The sequence below is a fragment of the Candoia aspera genome, chromosome 2 (assembly GCF_035149785.1).
Source record: "Candoia aspera isolate rCanAsp1 chromosome 2, rCanAsp1.hap2, whole genome shotgun sequence".
Lineage (NCBI taxonomy): Eukaryota > Metazoa > Chordata > Lepidosauria > Squamata > Boidae > Candoia > Candoia aspera.
This window is the reverse complement of record NC_086154.1, coordinates 184399841-184422784: the sequence shown is the minus strand read 5'-3', so window position 1 is coordinate 184422784 and position 22944 is coordinate 184399841.

Here is a 22944-nt window from a genome sequence, read left to right as displayed (position 1 = left end):
TTTAAACAATGCATTCAATGTAAACTCTATGAGAAAACTGCATCTGGTCTTGCCTTTCCTTTGATACAAAGCCATACCATGGTTGCACAAGTGCAGTTGGTAACTTCCAACATGCTGAAGGTTATATGCAGAGGCTTCCTCTGAAATCATGGTGCTAAACATCTGTAGATGTCAACAGTGGGGAGTCAAGAGAAGGACATGGTCTCACTTGTTCTTCCACCCTTCAATATCTGCCATGGTCTGAATCAAAAGGGAAGAAAAACCTATGAGAAATAAAACATCACCCAGATGTCCTCTAGAAGTCTATATGCCAGTGTGAATCTTCAATGGGGCCGTTTTCTGCTATATTCCATAGTCCCTTTCCTGTAAGTTAAATTCCTTAACAATTCATGCTCTAGTTCTGGTCTGTGTGTGTGTTTTAAAGAATAGTGCCTTCTCTTACTGAGCTTCATGGGCTGATCCTGGTTATTCAAGCCCTCTTTTACCTTTTGGTGGGGGAAAGGGGGGCCTAATGAATTCCCAAGAAAACAGAATTCTAAAGCTGTGCACACAGTTTCATTCCTTTTAAATAAAAACAAGGAGATATTGTTTGCATGAGAAACAAAGAAACCTTAATATCTGGGGAGTGTTAGTTTATGTGTTTTTAAATTGCATTTCAAGCATCAATTTTTCTTTTAACAGGCACTTCTGTTCTGGGCCTTCCAACTCAAGGCATGCTTCTTCTTAGTTTTTCTTCAGTTGTAGATTTTATTCTTCAATTCCATTTTATTGATTTCCTCCAGTCAACCTCCATTACTTCAACATCTTTTGAAACTTCGTTTTCATCTGAAGACAGTGAGGGAGTTCTAAAAATACAGGGCACTGATATCAAGTTATTCACATTTGGATATGACACCGAGTGTGTGCTTTAGTTGATCAAGAATGAGCAGGCCCAGGGAAGAGATTGTACAATTTCCTTTGCTGAAAGAAGATACTCTTCTTTTCCAAGCTATGAATTAAGAAATGAAAATGCATTCACACTGTAGTTTCCTGCATCAGAAGTGTTTGTTCCAGCTGAAAACAGTCTGTACTTTTTGTAGTTTTTAATCAAAAGTAAATGCTCTGCATTTTAAAGTAACATAAATAACAACTTACCTGAATCTGCCTCATTGGCCCTTTTCAGTCATATAAAATGAACCAGATCCAACTAAGATTAATCAATAGTCTCAAATATTTGGTTCATTATGCTGCAAGGCACTCAGATTAGGGAAGGCTGTTATACAGACATCTTTCTCAAGAGATTCTGCACAGAAGGTCTAATAGAGTTATAAAGGATGGACTAGGGCTGTCAGCCATTCAGAAAAAAGTTGGGCTGACCAATTTCCAATGAAACAAGGGACAATATTAATAATTCTTAGATGTGCACACACTCATAGACACACTCATGTGCCTGCATGGCCATTTTTAAGCTATATATTTCAGATGAACAGACAGATACTATGCTCATCTCCATCCATGAAATGACCAGAAAATATCTGGCTGTAGCAGTGCACAATTCAAATCCGCTCTTCTTCATCTTTAAATATATACCATTGACTCCTCTCTGGATTTTGCTTTGACAGACAAAACAGTACAACCTGGACCATCCCAGGTACTAAGATGAGTTAACTCAACTGAACAAACTAAGAGAGCCTTTGTCTTCATACAAACTGAGTAGTAATCTGTGAGTAAGCATTATGGAAACAAAACAGCATAAGCCTCATCTTATATGTCCTGGCTCCTTCCCTCTCCTTCCCATTATTTATCATGATCAAAAGCTTGTGTCTTTAAACTATCCTGGATTGTTTCAACTGATAGTAAGAACAAACCAGGATGGCAATCCAAACTTCAACAATCAAAGAGACCTGGGGTTATTTTACAAACAGAAGGTTTTTGTCTCTTCCACTAAAAAAGAGTGTGTATATGTAGTAGGAGAAGAGGCAGGTGAAATCCCACTGCTCTAATAATTTTAGGGCTAAATTATGTTTTAGTAGGAAGTCTGAACTCAGCTTTTATGCCAGTCTTCCCAGCTTTCTTAAGCCCCTCTACCTACCTTGCCAGCTTCCCTCCTGTCACTCCCAGTTCCCCATGCTGGCAGTTTGAAAACAAAGCTCACCTCTTCCTCCGATCAGCTTGAGAGTAACATAAATTTTCACTGGCACTCTCTTTCTCCATTTCTCCCCAGCTGGCTTTTTTCATGACACTGGGTAAATTTCATTTTAAAAAGCTATTACTAGTCGTATCGGTAAAAGGAGGAGATATGAAGGAGGTTATACCTCTGTCAGTCAAAGAGCTTGGACTATTACAAATAGACTCTGAGGCCGCTGAGCATTTCCCTACGAACAAACCTATTTATCCAAGATTACTTTCCCTGTTAGTTTGTTATTACAGAAATCTGCTGAACAGTTGCAGCCAAAGTTTGGTGCATTGGCTCTTCAGAGTTCTTCCACACAGGGCTTTATCCTCATGATCCTATGCAACAGTAAGCATGGGATAACAGAGACAAATATTTCTGGCTCAGAGGGGGCTCATTATGAATTATAAATTCAGTTCTGCTAGTTGCAATGCTGGGATTCCTAAACAGACATTTTCTCAATGGCTGGGATGATGATGATGATGATGATGATGATTTTTTTTAGTGCTTTCAAGTCAGTGTTGACTTCTGGCAACTGCATGGAATAGTCCTTGCAGCTTTCTTTGCAAAATTTTGGAAGTGGTTTGTCATTATCTCCTTCCTAGAGGTGAGAGAAAGTGACTGGTCCAAGGTCACCCAGCTGGCTTCATGTCTAAAGTGGGACTGGAACTCATGATCCCCTGGTTTCTATCCTGGTGCCTTAACCACTATACCAACTGGCTTTGTATTACATTTTTATCCCTCCATTCATCCCTCCATCATCTATTTAATCATATCTATCTATCTGTCTATTTATCTATCTAATATATCTATCTCAAGGCTGTGAACATACTTAATTCTACCCAATTCTGCATCCTGATTCCTTGACTTTCCTTCCTCCCACAGCTGCTAAGCTGTTGTACTTCCATGATATCCTTCACCACTCTTCAGAGTTGTGCACAGGGTTGGCAGCTACCAACTGCCTTTTTATTTGGGGTTGTAGCTTTTTCTGCTGCAAAACCAAATGCAGCAAGGCAAAATCAAAGGAGAAACTGAATGCCGTTTTTGTACTCACAGGTTGGTCAGCTAGAGCGTGATCTAGCTGGTGCATCTGGAGTTCTTGGTGGCTGCAGGGAGAAGTATCAAGAATTATTCTGAGGTTTTGTGGAGCAACACTGATGGCTCTGTAGAAGTCTCCAAGTCTGTGTTTGGGACATATTAGCTGTAGTTTTACACTGAGACATTTGCACACGGGAACACACCCAGTTTTAGTTTTTAATTAAGACATTTATACCTTGCTTTTAATTTCTAACGAGATTTAAAGCAGGTTTTACAAGCTGTTCCACAAAAACAAAAGGAACAAGCTACAGAGAATCTAGAGACATGGAATCCTAATGCATGAACAGGAGAATGGAGGAGCCAACACCTTATAAGGTAAAGAAGAACTCAGAAAGGACAGAATCTGGAACCCGCTGGGGAGAGGGATGAGGCTTTCTAATATGAAAAGCAAACTAAGAACTCCAACAGTACAGATGTAGCTCAGGATTGAACTGTTGGGTTCTTGGTGTTCCCGAGTTTGGTTGTTTTTCTGTGGATGTTTCATTACCAGGCTAGGTCAAATCATCAATGCATGGGAGGGTGGAGTTTGCTGGCTGCTTATATATACTAACTTGTCCTGCCAAATGCAGTAAGGCAAGTAAGGCTTGTCCTGCCTGATTGGGGCGTAATTCCTTCCTTGATGGTTCCTTGATTAGAGCTTGGGTTTAACTGGTGCTTTTTCCTGAGTGTTAGCTGCTGAGTGTTAGCTGCTAGGAAGAATGTGCTCTGAGATATTTGTTTCCTTCTTGACTGTTGGCTGTGTCTTTTAAATAGTATGAAGATGGGATTTATCACTATGTATCCGTTGATGGCTGCTTTGTCTGAATGCCAGGACTTCCCTAGCATTTTTGGATTTGGCTTGGTCCAGAATGTCACCAGTTTCCCAGCTAAAATTGTGGTTGAATTTGTTAAGTGTTGAGAACTTAAGAAATTTTCTTAATCTATTTTTAAAAAATAGATTTTTTAAAAAACACAAGCTATTTTATAAAGAACAAACCAAGAACATTAGCAAAAATGTGTTGTCTTTTATTTACTGAGACCCCTGTAGATCAAGTTGGGGTCAGTTTCTGAATAGGTAATCCATTCACTTTGAGGAAGAACAGGCAAACCTGCTTCTTAATGATCAGGGAATTGATCTGGAGAAAGGTAAGTAGAATTAGACTTGGTTAGTTCTTGGGTGGAAATCACCAGGAAATCCTAGGACTGTAGACTGGCAAGATGGGAAAAAACCCCACCAGCATATTGATTCTATACTGAAACTAGGCAAACTGCATGACTATGTAGTCATCAGGAGCCATGATTGACTACAGGAAGTCCCCTCTAGGGAGTCTTTACTTTTAGCATTGGCAAACCAATTTAATAGCAAGCTCCAGAGGCCTTGATAAGATCAGAACGTACACGTAGTTGATTCATAACTTAATCCCTTCTGCTTCTAGAGGGAAGCCCGAGAGAGCCAGATGACTAAATCTCTGAGGAAATTCAACTCTTCCCCTCTCTTGAAATAAATAGCAAAGTTGGAGTTACTTTGATGCTTTTGTTCTTAGAACCTTCCTGAGGAAAGAACAGCGTGGCAATGCCAAAGGAACACAAAAAGAACCTAAGCCCACGCCTTATGATTATAGAATGAAGTCTCCCATGATCCAGGAAGGGAAGTCCAGTGCACTGAAACTCTAGATAATTAGACATTGTTAGAGATTTTATCTAGCACATTTATTTGGATGCACCCAAAGTCTTCCCTGAATCCTTACAAAGATGCTTTCCCCAAAGTTTAGTCTTCATTTTGGTCAGACCGACCATTGTTCCTCTCTTTACCCAGCCTTTCCTTTTCCTCTAAATGTATCACCCATCTGAATTTCTCTTTGCTTTTGTGTATCTTAATAAACTAAATACTATTTTAAACATACATCTTGGTGCCAGTTTATGTATTCTGGTAACATGTCTCAGAAAGCAGATTGGAGCCTAAGTAATGGAGCTTAAGTTGCTGTTCTGTTCCCCAGTTAACCAAAAAAGCAGCATTTTTTCTTCTTTTAGCCATGCTCCTATATCCTTGGTTGAGGGGAGGAAAAGAAGATGGTGGTAGCGGATACTAGTGAAAGCAATAATGTCACCCTGAGCTGTCTTGGAAAGGTGGGGACATTTGGCGATGACAATGTGATTCTTATATTATTAGGATAGAATTATTTGGTTTCTGGATTAGAAGTCTACTATTGATGTGGCAACTTAGTCTGGAATAGAACCTAAAAAAAGAACCTAGACAAAGGATGTTCTACAACAAAGAATGGAGCAGAGAAGCAAGAATACCCTTTGGGACAAGGAAGTGAAAGTCCTAAGTCTGAATTCCATGTATTCAATTGTGGCAACTGTTTGTTTCTTTATTTATGGTCCAAGACCAAGTCACAAAATTTAAAATACAGCATACCATTAATATTTACAAATGGATAATGCATACATATGTAAAAGGAAGAAACCCTATAAATTTGAAATAACAATTCATTGGAGGTACCAAACGGTTTCTATAAGCTAAGGCTATAGATAAAAATTTTGCTACAATAGGTACAAATTTTGCTTCAAAACACCTGGGTATTGGTCGTTTAGTAAGAATACCTCAATCTCCTCTTCTTGAGTAGAGTCTGTCTAGCTCAAGAGGGGGTGTATTAGCTGACCCACACATCAACACTATGTCTTATACGCAAGACTAAATTCTGGACTGATTGGCAGGAATACTCATAAACAAGTAATCTTCTGTATGTCAAAATTAGACAAAGCCATGCATTGCCAGCTATTTAAAACTCACACAATGATCCTAGAGAAAGAACTGGGACATTATTGTTACAATCCTCATTATAAATGCTAAGCTCTCACCAGCAGAAGTGGAATGTGGCAATGTTTATGATTATCATTTTATTCCCTTCATTAATAATTAGAATCATTGTTGTATGCATACCTTACAACAGCTGTCCTGACAACATATTTGTATTCTGTTTATTTCTGAAGCAAATTAAATTAACCCAAAGTTTAAGAAATTCAATTTTTTATGAAGCCCTATTATATATAAGCCATCCAGATAACAATACTCATCTGCAAATGCCAAAAAGTTTATTATTGAAATATTTTTCAGTTTGTTTTAATGTGATATCAAATAATAATGATAATAATAAAAGTTATTGGAGTGCAACAAAATCTCTGAAATGAAAATGGAAGAAAATGCTGGCTCTATTAATATTTGCTATGAGATGGTTTTTTTTTTAAATCTCAGATGTTTTAAAAATGCTTCCTAATCTTTATTCAAGTGTCCCAGTAGAGATCCTGCCATCCTTCTTTTATTTCAATATTTTAATGAGTTTAATTACAGCTACAAATGACCAAACAGAATGTAGATGTCAACAGGAAATAACAACAACAAAAGATCTTGTCCAATTTTTCTATAAAATTATATGAACATGAACTAGCCAAAGGCAAACACCTTTAAAGTTTTATTGTTTCTGTAGAAGAAATGTATATTCCCCTTTGATGCTCCTATTGAAATCTATGTAACTTGAAAATGCTTAATTTGATCAACCAAGCCCCATACATAAAAGCCACATAGAACAGCATTATAAATAACTTCCAGTAGGCTCCATCCACCGATGGAATGGCATCCATCAAAAGAATAAGTATCTATTTTCACCCAAGTTCAATATAAGGTTTAAAGGAACTGTTGGAACAGATTGGGAGAACCCTTTTAGATACAAAGGGAAAATGTTAGGCAATATAATGTTAGCTGTCTCCCCATGGAGAACTGACTTCATTTGGAAGATAGTTCTAAAAAATAGTACAGGACAAAAAAAATTCCTGATTTTCTATGTGTTGTCATTCAATCTGATGAAAGAATTGTGCTCCAGAAATTCTTTTCTGTAGTATTTCAGGGAAATTCTCATGGTGTAATAAGGTGTCCTATACCTATTTATGTATGAAGGTGGCCCAAGGGAATTAGTGCATGATGTGTATTTCAGTGTACAGACATCCCTCTATGGCCAGCAGCATATGAGTCAAAAGCATCTCACTGAGGGTACTTCTTCCATTGGGATTCTGATTTCTAGTGATGGAGAAGAAGCCCATCTATTATCTATATTTAATACATTGAGGCAGTTATGTGAAATAACTTGTAACCTCCATCTAGGAAAACTGCTGGAAAATCATGTTGGGGCAAATTCACACATTTTCCGATCATCATGGAGTAACTACCTATAGCTGCTCAACTACATATTTTTCAAGTCTTTCCTGAACAATTGGAAAGATAAACCAAGCCAGAAGAAATTTCCTTATTGCTTAACAAGATCCCATATCAATTATACCCAGTATAATATCATAATGCACTTGCAAGCTTGAGCAAATGGCAAGAAGAATTTTATAATACAACTATAAGAAGTTGCATTTCTAAAGGGAGTTAAAATCAAGCTTCCTACAAAAGGCTAAAGTTATCACACTTCACTTCAAAGGCTTCATCCACCATTCAAAACAGGACAAAGAAGATTACCAGAATGTACCTCAGGTTCTTTGAACTAATGGCCTCTCTAGTCTACTTAGCATTTCATTAAAATAACATTATATTATACCTTCTGTAATTGATCCTACAAAACAGAAGAGCTGAACAGAAAGAAGTAACATTAAGAGGGAATTAATAATATCTTAGCACCACACTAGCACAGAATTTCTCTTTGAAAGATTAGCTTTATAGACAGAATATAGGAAGGGAGGGAGGGAGGGAGGGAGAATTGTGAAAGCAAGAAGAGAAGCAGTGAATCAATTATTAAATTTTTTTTTATAAACTTCTAAGGTTATCTAGGATTCAGTTAAACCTGCCCACATTTTAGCTAGGCGTTTACAAGCAAGAAAACAGAATTAAATAATGTTATCTTGAGGAAAACAACAAGCATTTTAATGCCTGTATTCAATATTTCTGTCCAAATGACATTTGTACAGGCAAAATACAAAGTATTAGGAAAAACAATGTTCAAATTGATAATAAATGATGACTGAATTCAGCTGAATTTGGTACTTCCTTGAAGAATTTTTCAAAGCTCATTGTTAAGTTCTTCTTTTCAGCCAAGGCACTTTCCCAAACTTCTAAATACCACTGATGCAATAAAAACATACTTTATTTTTTCCAGTGTTTCACAATAAGAAATGTAATGGCTAGCAATAGAAGCACTGTTGTTGAAAGAGCTAGAAACTTTAAGGCAATAATATTTATCGATCAGTTCCTCAATCCTTGAGATCAGAAGATCTGGGAAAATACTTTCTCCTCTATAGATCTGCCTGGTTGCTATGGGTTGCTATGATCATCAGAGAAGGTGTTTTTCCTTGTGCTACGCCTTCTGGATTTTCATTGATCTCATCAAGGAAGGTATCTTCTTCATGGTACTCGCTCTGACCCATGGGCTGTTTATCTCCATGACAGGTGGAGCAAAGGTCTAATTTAGTGTATGACAGCTCCCTACCATCCTTGGTATGTTGTTGAAAGCTCTGGTTTCCAATTCATCTTTATAAACCAGTAAATTGAACTGTATCCAACCTTTGTTTTTTCTTCAACAAGGTACACTTAGCTATAATAAAGTGCACTTTAAGTACATACATTCCACCTTAATGGAATATGCAACATTGTTAAGAGAAAAGAGAGGCTTTTTTTCCAGAAGCATATTAGCAAACCTTACCATAAAACCCCCCACATTGTTGGATAAACATCCTGCTGATGAAAAAGCTCCTTCTATCACCAAGAGTCCTTTTCTGCTAGTTGAGTAGGGGAAGAGGCAATTTGGCCTATGTCTTGGCCTCTTTACACACTCCTGAAAATATGTCCTGGAAGGCTGGATAAGTGGAATCATCAAAAATAGGTCTTTGCTCCTTTTTGCCAATAGTAGATTTGTGAGCAGAGTGCTATTGGGGAATACTTTCATCAAAGGAATAAAACCTTGGATCTATACCAGAGTGATCACTGTAGACAAATGAAAGGATGCCCTGAACTTTAATCATCATCTGATATTTCATTTTGAATAGCTTTCCCCAACCACTTGTTCCCAAGGTTTCTGATGTATGTATATATGTGAGCATTACGTATCTGTAATTTGAGCACACGTATGCAGGATCTTATCATGCTATTCTATGTGAGCTTAAAGAAAATCTAATACTTCAAAAGGCCAAAGGCAAAGCTTAGAGAAGTAGTAGTTTGTTTATTGCAGAAGAACTAAAACAAGTTGAAAACATACATCAGGGGAATTTGAATCATACATAAGCTGAGAATGTTACCTATCAGCGGAATTAGAATCAAAAATAGACTACAATAAAAATGAAGATGCAATATGGCAGCACAATTCTGTGAAAATAACATTCGTATTTATAACAGTTTTACTAGAAAAGATGGGGGGGAAAGGGCTAGGAGTGTCCCAAATGCTGAACTGGAACAGTTCCAACAGGAAAGACTTCAGGAGGAATATCAGATACAAGTCTCAGGAGGGTTTCCAGAGGTTGAGTTTGAAGTGAAAACTTAAAAAAAAGAGAGATTAATAGGTAGTCAATCAATTAGAAGAAATAGGAGACTAGGGAAGCAGACATGTCCTTTTTTTCTGGCTTGGATGATGTGATGGAAGGTGGCTTAGTTTCTTCTGAAGAAAACTAGGGAATAGGGAAATAGGGAAAAATGGGGGGGGGCGGTATCCTTTCATCAGGGAATTTAGCAAATTAAAAGGAAACAAAACTCACTTCAAGGTGGCCTGCCCAGATTTGGGAAGGCTTTGCTAAGGTATCAGATGGACAGAAAGCAGAAAAGGGGGGGGGGAATGCTTCCTGGAATGACAAAAAACAGGAAAGATAAGAAGATTCTACTTAAAGACCCATCTCTTAGAGGTTATGCCAAACAAAAGAGCTTTGCTTCAATGATCAGATTTAGCAGTATCAGCACAATGTGAAACACTCCAACACTAGAATCACAGATTATTCCAATGCCTCAGGATTTAATCTCTTTTAAACCAAACATGAGAAAAATAAAAGTATGGAAAATATGTACACATATATGCAGCATACTATATACATGTATCCAGTAAAACAAGCTTACTATGTAACCTACCATTCTCTGCTTAAATAGGAAGATTAAAATCAACATAAAAGTTACTTGGCAATACTTGCATGCTTCTTGCCTTTAGATCAGGGTTCCCCAAAGTGGTCAATATTGACCCCTAAGGGTTGATGGGACTATTCTAGGGGTTGATAAATGTCTGGGGATCAAAAGGGGGTCAGTAAATGTCAGGGGGTCAATAAGTGGTTGATAAATGACAGAAGGTCGATTGGGGTCAATTAATCTCTTGTGGTCTCTGTAGAGTTCCCACCAGTCCCTGGTCCTGAAGGTGAGATGGCTAGTGGCTAGACAGCATTACCCAGGATTTGATGGTCAACTGCCAGCAAGAGCAACCTTGAGTTGTCTCTATTATTATTATTGTTATTATTATTATATACACAACAATGTGAAATCACAAGTGCCAGTTCTTTAGCTGGTGTTAGCTTTCATTCACATCAAGTTCTTCCCAAGAACATAGTATATGTGCAGATTCAAGCAGTGTGGCCTTTTGTAACAGATGGCGATTTTGACAATGCACAGATTTTCTAAGTGTCATCCAAGGCTTTTTGGTATGGCACCCAGTATGCTGATAACCACTGGACTACGATTGCTGGTTTATGCCATGATCTCTCGACTTTGATTTTCAGATCTTGATACCTTGTGATCTTCTCCAATTCTTTGTCTTACATTCTACTATCCCTTGGTATTGCCAATCAATTATCCACACTTCCTTCTTTTCAACCACAGTTAAATCTGGTCTGTTGTTGTTAGTAGTAGTACTGTTGTTGTTAGTAGTAGTACTATTAGCTAAAGTAATATTTATTAAATTATTTTCATATAATAAATGTTTGGAGGTCGATGAACAATCTGAAACTTCATGAAGGGGTTGATGACTTGAAGAGTTTGGGGATGCCTGCTTTAGGTAATATCTCCAGTTTTACAAATGTTAATTTAAAAAATCAGGGGGAAGGATTCAAAAGAGACAACAGAGGCCTCCAAAGGTGCTTGCAGAAGCTCGTGCTCACCCGTCCTGTTTGAGATCTTCTCCTCTGCTTTTGCCAAGCTGGAATAGACCTTCTCCTGTCAACTGCAGACTGTCCCATAACAAAATAGCTTGGAACTCCCTAAGATGTATTTGTGCAGGTTTACAACTCCCATCTGTGTGGCTGGTAGTTCTGGGAGTTGTAATGCAATGCCTATGAAGGGCAGCAGCTTGGAGAAATAGGTATAGTATTTTAGTCTCTTCATTGGTGACTTCTTTCCATATTTGCTGGATTAAATAGTACGTGGAGGGATAGTGGTAGGGAAACCTTTTGAAGAGACAAAAAAAAATAGGGCTTTCTAAGAACTAGTGGCTTACTTTTCTTCCTCTACCTCCAATGATTCAGTAAGTCAGGGTAAACTGGAACAATCCTTACTAGCAGATGTTTGCATGAGATTGCACAGAATGAAGGTTTGAGAATAATTGTAATCCCAGTGAATAGACTTGGCTGCCTGGCACATTTCTGACAAGCAGATGGCAGTTTTCATTTTTCTGTCATGATGCAGAAGTGTGGGATTGTACATCTTCAGTTTGCCTGTGCACAACACCTGGTTTATGCTAGACTTTGGAGATCTCTTCACTCTTTTCTGCTATTATTTTTTTTCTCACAAGAAAATGCAATGTTTCTATTGGATGCAACTATAATGACTTTTCTGCCTAAGAAGCAGGTCTCCAAACACCCCATTCCTACTCTCTGTGCAATAGATAAACCTATACTACAACCGGCATCATAGCAGGTTATATTTTAAATCCTGCAAAGATTTTAAGAGGTTGTCAAGGGTGGAGTTATCTACTCTGAAATAAGAATGTCTAGCAGAAGATCACATCTGATTTCTGTTCCATATGGGAAGGAGAAAAAAAAAAGTAAAATTGTTCCATTTAACTGTTTCCTTTTGGGAGCAAATTTTAAATCCAGCAAATGTTAATGGTATTCAAGATCAGAATTTGCCAGATTAGATCCCAGGGCTTTTAGAATTTCATTCATCTTCTAAAAGCTGAAATGAGCAATAGGTCTGCTCTATCTTGTTTAACTTTTGTGAAGCCTAATATGCTTGGCTACAGAAGCAGCAGGTTCCCTGGCACTTCCTGGTATTGCCATGTGACCACTCAACAATGAACAGTCACTATGGCATTCCAGGAAGCCCTTGGAAAGGAGCTTCTACTCTTCAGAGAGCCTGGTGCTGTTGTTACCACCCTGAGCATTGTAAAAGAACTATAATTCCCAGAACCCCACATCACTCTCCAAGGTGATAAAGACTAGTGGGAGATGCTGTTTATGGGACTCTAGATTTTCCAGCCATGCGCTAAGCAAATATTTTCTATTTCCCATCTGTGTTGGAGAGATGGGGCTGGATTAGATCTGCACCATGTAGGGAAGACACAGTTAACTCCTCTGTAGAAAGTAAGGAAAATGACCTTGATGGAAATATACAAGAACCATTACCTAGGCAAAAGGGCTGAAACATTCTTTAAAACCTGGGAAACAGATAATATTTGGAAGTATCTCAGGCAGATGCCTCTGGGATTCAGTGAGGTATAAGAAGAGGTGGAGGTACAGCATAAATGGACTTAAAATAATTTGTTATAATATCCAGTATCAATAAAATGTAGTTCTAATCTTCCTATAGAGTTGATTTTCTGGTCTGGTCTACCTAATGAGGTGATACTCTCTCTGCCTGAACTTCTTCCCTTCAAAATCTGCTGTCTCCTCCATTCTGATGCTGCAATGAATGTTGTTGTTGTTTTAATTGGCTACACAGAGAATGAGGATGAGAAGGTCTAGAGGTTCATAGGCTGCCAATCCCCATCCCATCTGGTACCAGATATGTGAAATCATAGGTTATTATACAAAGAGCAAAAGGCAAAACAGTCCAGGTAGTTTTCACCAATTTAAACAAAATATGTACCATATCAACTGAGAATGCTTCCTTGGAGCCCATTGCGATGGCCTATAAAGTTGCTATAACCAAAGCAGTCACTTAATGGGAAACCTAGACCAAATTAGAAATCTGAATGACCACTAGTTGACAACAAAGAGTTAGGGCTATTTATACCTCTTTGCTGTCATCTAGTGATTGTAGATGCAGCTAAGATATGGTAGTTCTAGCTCCTGATCTGATGACCACCACCTCTACCACCACCACCTTAGTTCTCATCTCAACGTTCATCAGGGGCACAAAATATATTATGTAGGAATCACATGCCGTGGTCCCTTTTCTGTTCTTCCTTGGAATCCCCCAAGTGGGTTCAGCCCTCAAAATGCCCAAACCATTAAAAAAAGAACAGACTATGGCTCCCACCACTTTTAGAATCTAGCCTTTGTTCTGTGGCAGAACGAGAGATTCAGCCCGCAAGGCAAATGAAGTTGTGCAGCACTGATTTAGAAGACAGAAGCCCAATTGTGGTGTTTGCTTTCTTGAATAGATGAATATAACGGGTAGGCTGGGACTGGCCACATCTACATTAGATAGTCATATGCTCTTTATCAGAGACTCCTGTCTACTGATGTTTTCCACACCTCCTTCTTTCCTTGTTTAGTTTAAAGCAGGGAATAATGATCTTGTTGAAACGTCAAACAATGGCACACCTCCTGCCCAAGCTGACAATTCAAGTAATCAGACACTCATCTGGAAATTGCAGTGATTTCCAGATGACTCAACAGAACAGTCACCTCTAGCTTATTCCTCCTCAGAGCTAAAAGATCTGAGAACAGGCACGCACTCACATGCACACATACAGTAAATGGTGCGGCTTTCTTTTGAGACTACAGGGCTTAATAGGTTTGGAAAGAAAAAAATCTTTATATTCATGCTTCAAGGGTGTGAAAAAGATTACAACTATTTTTAGACGAGCCTCAAAGATGAGCTGAATAGTATAAAAGCTCTGACGAGAATAGGCTTCTGACACTGAAAAGAAACTAGGCTTTGTTTGTTTGTTGAAATGAACCTGCTTTTCTGTCATTGCTTTCAGCTTTTCAGAATCATTTTCTGTGCTAATAATGCCTTGCAAGAACTTCCAAATGGTGCAAAACGAGCTGTGCATTTTAAGCTAGAAATATTCAAACGTCATGACTGCCAACTGCCTCTTTAAAATTAAATGGGAGCTCCTTTGCTCTTTGAGGGCAGATACATTGTGCCCAAGAGAGCACAAATACCTCCCTTGAACTGAGCTGGATTCCTGGTAACTACCCAGATCCATCCGTGTAGTTGGGTGCAATACAGAAGACAGCCTGCATTTTGCTGGTGGTTTCCCATTCCAGTACTAACCAGTTCTGATTCTGCTTAGCCTTCTCAAGATCTGTCAAGGTATTCTAGGTGCTGCACCTGCTGGATCATTTATAATAGGATCCTGTAATTTGGCTGTATCAGCATCTCTGGAATGGGGAAGTTGCCAGCACTTGTACTGGAAGAGTGATCATTGCCAAACCTTCATTTGGTAGCTTCTCAAAAGAGTATGCAACCTTCTTCAGGTTGAGAACCACCTTTGGCTTTTGAGTGGCATCTTGAGGGCCACACTAGAAAAAGTGAGGTAGGCCTAGCAAAAGAGCAGGTGGAGATAAGGTAAGATAATTTAATTAATGGGAATTAAAATTCAATTAATGAAATACAGTTGGATGGCTACCTCCTATGTATTAAATGAAGTTTATCTGATGGCACAGTAAAAGAAATCACAGGGGGGGGAGCTTTGGTGAGTTGCATGCATCCCAGGGACCGGGTGATATGGGAAAGTGGTAGTGTTCACTGGTGAAGAAAAAATGGTTGGACTCCTCAGGGATGCATGGGGGTAACACAGAGCAACCAAGGTTTGTGTGGAAGTCTCAAGTAGCCACACAAACTCTTTCCATCTATATACTTGTACAGTCTATTCACAACTTTGGATAAAGCTTGCTAATGATGATGGGACTTAGGCAGCTCAGGACAATTCTCCAGTTACTTGAGAATTTATACAAGATTTGTGGAGCCATTATTGGAGATAGAAATATTCCATCCTGGTATTTCCTTGCTCCTCGAATGAATTTCACCGCACTAATGTGGCTGGTGTGTGAGTTCCTGAGGCTCAGATGTGGTAGCATTTTACAGTGAAGGCTGACTTCAAGAGTTAGACCCCCTACCGTCCCATTCCACCATTTGACAAGAGTAGCTTGTGCATATTAAAAACAAAATAGTTAAGACTGAACAGATTTTGAGACACTAATAATCAGGCACACACATTATGGGCTCTTTTAATGTTTTTTTGTTTATTTCTTTGAAATTGGAAGTTGCCTGGTGGAATCCCTTTTCTAGAAAGAAATGAATGCATTTATATTCTGGACTGGGTAGTCAAAAATCATTGTAATAAACAGGTAAATAAATGATTTAGAAAAAACTGATTCAGTAATAAGAATCTATGCGGGCTGATTAAAGATTTGACTTTAATCTTTGCAAACTAACATATATATTGAGCAAACAGTAAAATAGTGAAAATGTACAAACAATGTTAAGCATTAATTGTTCAGGTAGAATTTGTTCCAGCTGTTGAAAAGATATGTATAAACCTTTCCTTTCCTCCTCTTGCCCCAATAGTTTTCATCCTGGGCATTTGAGGAATAGTTGGCCATATGGACAATGTTTGTATATTAAAAAGAATTGTTCTAGTGATGAGGATTTTCAGAATCAATTGAGTTTACAACTTAATTAGAGGAAAGTGGCTATTCCAATATGTGTTTAGCAAGTATTATTTCCATGGGCAGACTGTCTGGAGGTCTGGTCTGTTTAAGGAAAGATCTGGGAAAAATACATCATGCTTTTCTGGTCATTATGGTGTATTTTAATATTCCCCATAAAAAGTGAATTGTGAAATAGCAGCATATTGTCTCGCATTTGCAAGGACGTGAACTAACACCTTTTAAGCATTAGAGAAGAACATCGGACTTGGGGGATCAGTTAATATCATCTGATACATATTCAGCTCACCAAAAGTTATGTGCTTCATGGTTTCATAAATGTGGACATATAAATCTCTTCAGGCTATTTTTAAAAAATGTACATCTGGATTCACATAAAAATATGTGAAAAAGCATTACAGAAAATATCATGTATACCCCCATATGCCACTGTGAGAGACTATATGTAGTCAAACATCCAGAAAAATAAAAATAGGTAAACATTCTTCCAGGATGTTTTTTCCTCCTAGGATAACCTACCATCCTACCACTTGGTAGTCTCCCATCTAAGTGTTACCGGGATATGACCTTGCTAAGCTTTTCAGAGTAGCCATGGTCAGCTGGGTGAGAATAAGATTGCAATTGAAGGGAATGCCTGTAGCTCAGGGTTGAACTGTGGAGCCCTTGGTGCTCTCTGAGCCTGGTTGTTTGCTTGCAGACATTTCATTACCCCACTAGGTAACTTAATCAGTGCGAGTGAGTGGGGGTTTGCTCCCTGTTTATGTACAATAGCTTGCCCTGCCAGTGCTGGTGGGGGTGTGGTTTTCTCCTTGGTAGTGCCTTGATTAGGGTATTTTTTTTTTCTACTTGATCATTTGCCTGGTGTTAATCCCTGCTTATCTGGGTGTAGGCTGCTGGAGAGGATGTGTTCTGGTCTTTTTGTTTCCTTCTTAGCTTTTTTAATTGTCTCTTGAATGATGTGTAAATATAGTTTATTTTTATGTGTCTATTGATGGCTGATTTGTCTGAGTGCCAAGTTTCCAGGAATTCCCTAGCATTTTTGGATTTAGCTTGATCTAGGATGCTGACAGTTTCCCATTTGAAACTATGGTTGAGTCTGTCCATGTGTTGTGATATTAAGGAGTTTTCATCATGTCTTCTGACTGTTAATTGGTGCTCATGGATGTGCTCTGCTAGTTTCCTGCCTGTCTGTCCCACATAGTGGCTGTTATAGTCCTTACACTGTATGTTGTAGATGACTCCTCAACCCATCTCTCCCAGAAGTTAGTAGCCCCTGACTCTGTAGTATTTAGGACAAATTACTAGGGAAATTATTATTATTATTATTAACAATAATTTGATTTTTATCCTGCCTTTATTATTTTTATAAATAACTCAAGGCAGCCAACATACCAAATACTCCTTCCTCCTCCTATTTTCCCCACAACAACCACCCTGTGAGGTGAGTTGGGCTGAGAGAGAGTGACTGGCCCAAGGTCACCCAGCCGGCTTTCATGCCTAAGGCGGGACTAGAATTCAGCCTCTCTTTTTTAGTGTTTGGTAAAAAGCACTATATATCATTCAAAATCCAAAAAAAGAAAGAAAGAAAGAAAGAAAGAAAGAAAAAGGGGAAATGTATAACTTGTTTAACTTGAGGTAATCACATACTAAAACAATATAGTAAAGGAGATCCTAAGATAGTACAATTTTTTTAAAAAAACATTGGGGAACTCTGCTGCACCAAGATCCTAAATTGATCTAACAGGCAGGAACAATGGATAGCAAAATCCATAAAGCAGATTAAAATACAGAGAAACTAAAAAACTTTAGGGCAATGCTAACCAGATATTTCTCTGTGTCTACCCAAAAAGCATAGAGAAAATGTTGATTCTCTCTCTGGGAAGTCTGGCAAAAATGGGCTGAAAGAGGGTTACCCCCACATCAAGATCCAAAAAACATTTTTTTTTTTTTTTGCTTAATTCTTTTTTAATAAAATGTGTGAAGATGGCAAGAACCAAGGGTCAAAAGGTCCCTTTAAATCTTGTAAAACATCTGTGACATTAGGAAGATCTCACCAGAGGTACATTATTAGTGACTGGAAGGAGTGAACTTTTCACGTCCGTTTGAGACTGTGAATGAGGAATTTGGGTTTTGAAGGTTCACATCAGGTAAAGTGGATTATTTTCAGGCAAGATCTGTGAAAGTTTTGTCATCATCTATTTTGTATTCTCATTCTGAAGAATGTACATGCTATTATTGCCTTTAAAGTCATGCACATATTTGCATGGTTCTAAATAATAGGGATACCATAGCTTATTAATAAAAAGCATGTAATTTCAAGTTGTAGAATTTGAATATGTGACATATTGTATTAGTTGTGCAGGGGCTGATAAAGGACAGATCAAACTACAGTGAGGGAACTTTATAGTACTGATGAAGACATCTTGTTGCAACATTTGAACACAACAGAATTTGTGTATAGAAAGAATGCTATAAATATTCAAAGGTACTTTGTTGACATTTATAAGTTTATATGTATAAACTTATTTTCTGGCAATTTGTGCTCAGCTTTGTAGGTATGCTTTGACCTTTGGAGGCACTAGAGCATCCATCAAGTTTAGGAATCAACATTTTTTTGCATTTTTATATCATCAAAAGTGAGGAAATACTGGCTTCTGGAGGGAATGGCAGACTGAACAGCTGTGCCTGTGGGTTCAGCAGGCGGAGCTGACAACATGGTAACTTTTTTCGGGCTCAGGCAGGTTTTCCTGAAGGCCAGAAACCTTCTCTGGATAAAGGAGAATACCTGGAATCATCCCATTTGTCCTCCGGACAGCTGCTTGCAACCAGAAGATTGTGAGTAGCGTTCGTGTTTGACTGGTAAGAGTCAGCTGGGAGGCTGGGACATCATAATTTTCCAAGCCGTGCTATAGCCTTAAAGGGACACTAAGACCAGCCAACCCATTTCTAAATCACCAATTTGTATTTTATTTAAGTCTATGTATCCCAAGAGAGGCTTTCTACAGGGAGGAGAAGCTGGTTCTCTTGGTGCTTAACGTTATTTTTGGGATTACTTTTTAATTTTTTAAACAAGTTTTGGATTTCATTTTCCTTCCAAATATAAAGGATTGAGAGTAAACAATTGTCTTCCTCTTATTATTTCTGAATTAAATGTGAAGATATTAGCATTTTCCAACACACTGAATGGGCTGATTTGAACCTTCAGCTTTCTGTTTTCACTTTCCTTTGAGAACTGTCTACTATCTCACTTTCACTTTATGTAAACACACTCTGGAACTCTTCCATATCTTCAACTTTCACTGGTTAAGCTCCTAGGGGGCGCCATAATCTACTGCATGAGACATGGAGGATTTCAAACAGATTCTTTCTGACTTCCACCAAGATTTTAAACAGATTTCTTCTGATTTCTATCAAGCTTTTATGCAAGATATCCAGGACATTGTGGAAAACATGAGATCTAAAATGTGCCATCAGGCTGGGGATGTCGTGGATGAAACTGAGGAATTTAACAGTGACAGAAATCTCTCTTCTAAGTGTGAGATTGGGATTTCTGTTGAAATGCCGGGTAAAGATCAGATAGTAGAGTTGGAGAAAACCAAGGGAGAGAGTGATCTGCAAGCCATAAGTAAAATTGTTCTTCTGGTGGAATGCCATGAAAAGAACTGGGAACCTTTGAGGGGGGCAGTTTGGCTGTTTGATTCTTTCAAGAGAAAAGCTCTGTGCACATTGTGGGGATATGTAACTGCTTTGGTTTATTCTGAAGTGGGATACGGGTTGAAGAATGTTCATCTGGTTTGCTTTAAGGATTTGATTGATGCTATTTGCCTTTAAAGATTTGGATTTACTGTTTTGAGTTGGCTTTGGTTTTTGGGTTTATTAAGATTAAAATTATTAAAACTGTTGTATTACAGTTAAAGAATGTTTATCTGGTTTGCTTTAAGGATTTGATTGATGTTATTCCTTTTTAAAGATATGGAATTACTGTTTTGAATTGTTTTTGTTTTTTGGGTTTATTAAGATTGGGGTTATTAAAATTGTATTATTAAGTATAGCAGACAACTTATGTGCTTTTTAATTTGGTTCTTATAGTAGACAGAAATGTATAGAACAGTGGTAGGAAGGGAATAATTAAATAGGTGTTATCTTTTGGAGGGGAGAAAGATGTTTAGGAGGTTTATATGAACATTTTTCTTTATTTTAATATAAGGGGGAGGAGTAACTGTACTTAGTGATTTTTATTATGAGTTAAAGTGGAATGATTTATAGAGATAATGTTTTGGTTTAATATAGAGTAAGAGATTTATTATGGAAATTTTTGTATATCCTTGCTGTTAAAAGTCAGAAGCCACACCTTTTTGTAAATTTGAAAAAATCTTCTCTTGTGTTTCCGCACCTTTTTAGTTTTTTTTTCTTTCTTTGCAGTTTTTTGTTTTTCTGTAGTTTTTACTCTTCTTTTGAAACTTAATAAAATTTACTATTAAAAAGTGAGGAAATACTTTGAAAACAGAGTGTATATATTCACATATTGAGTTAAATCAGGTTTGCTCAATTTGTTGGTTTATTGACTGAATCACAGTTGGCTGGATTCACAAAATATGCTGAACAACAAGCCATGGTTTATAATCATATTGTTGAAACAACATGATAAGCCACAAAGAAGCACATTGGTATAGCATGTTGTCTGAAAGCCAATGGCACAAAAAGGCTTATTATGAATTAACCATAGCTATTTCCAGTCAGAAGACTTGAAAAGTGATGCCGTCCACTTAATATATGATTTCTGTGTTCTAAGTTCTACATGATCATGAATTTAGGCCTCTGAGAAATACTGCTTCTCAACAGTATATCATGTAAATGTTCACATGTTTTTCTTCTGGTTTGCTTAATATTTCTCAGATCATAAGAGCCCATTAAAATCTCTAGAGAATTTGTCTCTCATATTGCTTCAGGGAAGTACATGTGACTCAGCTCTCACAATGGAAGATACACACATGCATTTGTTATTATCCAAGACAAAGACCCATAGTATTCTGCAGTTGGTTATACGTGTGTCAAAATCATATGTGGATACCCACAATACACACATGCAAAGAACATTTCTTCTCTGTCCAAATTATTTTGTAGCAATTGCAGTTGTTGTTGTTTTTTTACATGCATGTAAAAGAAAGTCAAGCACATATACAACACTATTCTAGATATCTCAAGAGTTTGACCTGCTATTTTGTGGTCATACTTCATTTGCCTAGTATAATTACTTTGTGAATCACAGGATCCTAGTTTATTCATTATTTAAATTGCCTTTAAGATAATCAACACAACAACTTCATTTTAAGTGGAATGCAGGTGATTAAGCTTTTGGAAACAGAAATCAGAAGTATTAAAAATGGCTCCAAGTGTGGCACGGCTGAAAGAAGTTTGCTTAAATGAGGTAAGTATCAAAAAGAAGGTATAATCCTTCCCATAGCACCAGAGGGGACTCATTTCTAGAAAAAATGGAGAGGTGTACCTATGAAGCTACCTGACCAAAATTCAGATCATTGGCCAATTCAGATCATTGGCCAATTTTTCCCACCTGTAACAGCTGCTCAATAAATGCAGCCCTGCCCACCTGCTTTTAGATGTGTTTTTTTCCTGAACAAAAGGAGCAACAACTCACTGTGTGGTGGCCTAATCAGTGCTCTGATTTAGGGATTCTGCCAGTCAACCACATCCTCCTTCAGGATAGTATGATCTGTAAGCAGTTCAAGGAGGCTTTTCCAACTGCCACTTGTTCTGTTCCAGTTGACCTTTGTGCTCTTCGTTCCTTTAAACTTTGGGTATGTACATCTGCAAAATCTACTGATCCTCCTCACTGCTCTTCGCTGAACCTAATCAAGTTTGTCTGAAGGAAGTGTGTGCCTAATCAGTGAAGAAAAAAATGGAAACTGTTAGTACAGCCTAAATTTGAATGTGATCTTTTTGCAGCCACATAACACTGCTGACACGTATTCAGTCTGCAATCATGTATTCCCCAATATCTTTTTCACTGCAACTATGAACAACCCAAGGTTTCTTCATTTATTTGTTTTCACCCAATATACTTACTTACATCCCTGTGCTTTATGAACTGGACAACATTGCAGTGAAACAGGTTTAGGACAATCTGAGTTGGCAAAGCAAGAAATGAAAAATAGGCACTTTGCTCCTGGAAGATGTAATGATTCCTTAGGATCATCTTAGAGGCAATTAGCACTGTCTTGTTGATCTGAACTGACTCGGCCATTTCTTTTCTTCCTGGATTCCACTGATACAAGATGCAGAGACAGCTCTCAAGTCTGCCAAAGAACCACCCAACCAAAGCCAGTCAAAATCACGAAGCTAACTGCAGGGAGGAGCGGGGGTAGTGGGGGAAGAGACACCGGAGAGAAAAGTGAGAGATGATGATTCAGAGAACAGCGTCTAAAAGGTCAGTCTTCTCTGAGATAAAAAATGGTGACTGAGATGGCAGTGCAGGCCGATGCAGAAGTGGAAGCAAGAAGAGTTATCTGTCACTTTATCCATCAAGCTCAGGTTGCCTCAGAGAGGCTGAACATTTTAGTCTGTGTTCTATGATTTATCTTGGCATTTCTATTTACTAGAAGCCTTTGGTGGGCACATGGCATACCAAAATATCAGACACCAATTCATCCAGAGAGCCAGTTTGGTGTAGTGGTTAAAGCATCAGGATAGAATGAAACAACTTTTATCAGCATTCAGGAGTTTTCACAGCACCACCTCTGGAAGACCAGGGTGGCACAAGAACCTCTATTCATTGATCTTCTGACTCCTTCACTGATTGAGGCACTGATTTAGTCAATAACAGTGGTTCCCTGTGACAGTCTGTGACTCAGATCCCTTTGGTTTGCAGGAAAATCTTGAAAGGTCAAAGCAACATCCTGTGA